This window comes from Rana temporaria, chromosome 3 (genome assembly GCF_905171775.1).
Source record: "Rana temporaria chromosome 3, aRanTem1.1, whole genome shotgun sequence".
NCBI lineage: Eukaryota > Metazoa > Chordata > Amphibia > Anura > Ranidae > Rana > Rana temporaria.
The window spans coordinates 462,088,557-462,091,384 of NC_053491.1; the positions used below are offsets into that span (position 1 = coordinate 462,088,557).

The 2,828-nt window shown below is 45.0% G+C and overlaps 1 non-coding gene across 1 annotated transcript; it reads right to left on the reverse strand.

Annotated features, from left to right (window-relative positions):
* Positions 1-2,197: 2,197 nt before the first annotated feature.
* On the reverse strand, positions 2,198-2,279 carry TRNAL-UAG. The gene has a single exon. It is a non-coding gene; the product is annotated as a tRNA-Leu (tRNA).
* Positions 2,280-2,828: the final 549 nt, after the last annotated feature.

Genomic DNA, 2,828 nt, shown 5'->3' on the forward strand with positions numbered 1-2,828 from the left:
AAAAAAAAAAAAAAAAAAACACCTTTGGGGCAACAGAGTCTATTAGATAACCCAGGAAGAATATGCTTTGGGAGGGTACCAGACAGGACTTCTGCTGGTTGACTGTCCACCCAGAATTCTGAAAAGTCCGCATAAACCAACTGCAGATCCCAAAAAAGGGACTCTCTGTCTCGAGCAAATTTTAAAAAAATCGTCTAGATATTGGACAATCGATACACTTTGCATCCGGAAAAAGTCCATAACTTCGGCCATTATCTTTGTAAAAATGTTGGGTGCTGCAGAGAGACCAAAAGGAAGGGCATTGAACTGCCAATGACTTGGCCCATTCTCCATGAGAATCGCAAATCTGAGGAACCTTCGGTGGCTCTGGCAGATTGGTATATGAAAATAAGCATCCTGAAGATCCAGGGTTACCATGAAAACCTCTGGCCACAACAGATTTCTCACAGAATAAATATTTTCCCATCTGGAAACGTCTGTAGAGAATACATTTGTTCAGGACGCTTACATTTATGACCATACGGAAGCTGCTGGAGGCTTTTTGAACCAAAAAGACGTGGGAATAAAATCCGCTGAATTTTTGAGTTTCTGGAACAGGAGAAATAACGCCCTCCGTTTCCCACACTAAAATCAAACTCAACATGGCTTGCCATCTCCCTTGGTCTCTAGGCAGATGGGCAAGAAAAAATCTCTGGGGGGTGGGGGGGGGTGTTGACTCTTGAATTCCAACCTGTAACCCCTTTCTAATGTTTGAAGAATAAAGGAATTGTCGGAAATCTCTGCCCATTCCTTGATGAAATGAGACATCCTTCCCCCTACCCTCATTAGCTATGATTAGGCACTGTAGGACAGTGTGAAACGCGTCAGTGTTTTTTCTAATTTCTGCTGTGACATGTCAGTTTTGTGACCAATTTTTATTAAAAAGGAACGTTTTTCTGGAGTTCGGCTGTCCTAGTCTTCCTCATCAATTTTTGCATGTCATTGCATTGCCGGCACCCAGGGTTTTGGATTTGGTGAGAGAGTTCTTTGGTCTATATGAGCGGTCATCCTTCCCACTTCCCCCTACCCCTATTCTGGCGTCACTGTGGATTTTTGGAGGAGGTCGAAGGAGCAAAGAGAGTCCCTCCTTTTTGCTTATCTTTGTTAAAAGACCAATTTTTCTTCACCTGTTGGTTTTAAAATTAACCTTGTTCTGGAAACCGCGAAAAGGCTTCTTATTCTGTGGCGTATTTCTTTGAGAAGAAGGGAACCGCCTACTCTTCTCAGAGGAACGAGCTAGGACCTCCACCAAGGAGGAACCAAATAAGAGCTTGCCTTCAAAGGGGATGCCGCAGAGTTTGTTTTTGAAGACAAGATCACCCTCCCAAGATTTGAGCCAGATAGATTGTCTGGCTGAATTAATGAGAGCAGAGGATCTGGCTGCAGGCTTTACGGAATCTGCATCAGCCAAGAAGGCAACCGAGTGGGAGAGACTTCCTAATCTCCTCTTTGGGGGTGTCGGATGAAAGAAGATCGTCCAAACGCTGAAACCATAGGTCCAAATTCCTAGCCACACAGGTGGATGCTACAGCTGGACCCAAAGGAGAAAGCTGAAGCATCCCAGGCCTTACGCAGCAAGGAATCGGCCTTCCTGTCCATTTGATCTTCTAGGATCCCAGATTCTTCAAAGGACAGGTCTGACCTTTTGGACACCTGTGACATAGGGGCATCCAGGTTAGGACATTTAAAGAAAGTCTCCTCGAATTCAGACTGAAATCTCCTTTTGTGCCCTTTAGACTGGAATAACCTCCACTCTGCAGGAATCATATCCTTAAGTGACTGGTGCACCGGAAAAGCTCTCGATTTCCGCCCCTGTAGACCCCTATACATTTTATAATCTCTCAAGTAGCTGTCCTGGAAGGTGAGGGGGGAAAAGTGTTTTGACCTTCAGAAGTGTCCGTTTTAAAAAGCTTTGTCTTCCTAAATTGGAGTACAAAAATCAAACAGAAAAACTTCTATTCAAGCTATCTTCTGTAAACTACCAATTCCCAGCGTTCCATGTAATATAGATATAGAGAAGATATGTTTGTAGTACAAGACAGGACACGCAGCCTTGCGACAACTCTACGCCTTCCGTAGATACAGCGGAGGAGTAAAATTAGCAGCTTTATCACGGTTGCTGCTTGCAAAAGGTGTTAACAATGACAGTAAAATGATATGGCAGCGGTGGGATTTGAACCCACGCCTCCAGAGAGACTGGAGCCTAAATCCAGCGCCTTAGACCGCTCGGCCACGCTACCACCCAACAGTTGTTTCTCACTGTGGTGGAGATGAGGATCTAGGTTGCTCAAGCACTGTTCTGGAGAAAATTCTTGTGAGAATGGCGTTCTTAGGATATCGGAAGCAGGCCCAGTGATGTCACCTCTGAAAGCTGTATTTTCTCTTCCAACTTTTTTTTAAAGGCCAAGTACACTTTTCCTTTTTTGCCCCCTTTTCCACCCAGGTGTACCTAACATTTGCTTCAGCTCCATGGAGTCCCGGATACTTCCTTTGGCCCCCCATGGAGTCCCGGATACCCCCCCCCCCCTTTTCTCCCGTGAGTTCTGGGAATTTCCTCCAGGCTTTCTTTGGATCCCATGAGTCCTGGTTATTTCCTTTGGTTCTTTTTGTTGTTGACACAAAGTTGTGCAATAGAGTTGGTATTGCTGGGGAAGAAGGATTTGAGGGTACTTGTTTCAGATAAATTGCAAAGATCTAGATCTTTAGAAATCACTAGAGCAGGGCTCGACAAAATTTTGGCGCCCGTTCGCAATTGCGACAAGAAATTGTGACCTGGCGCCCGCCGGTAA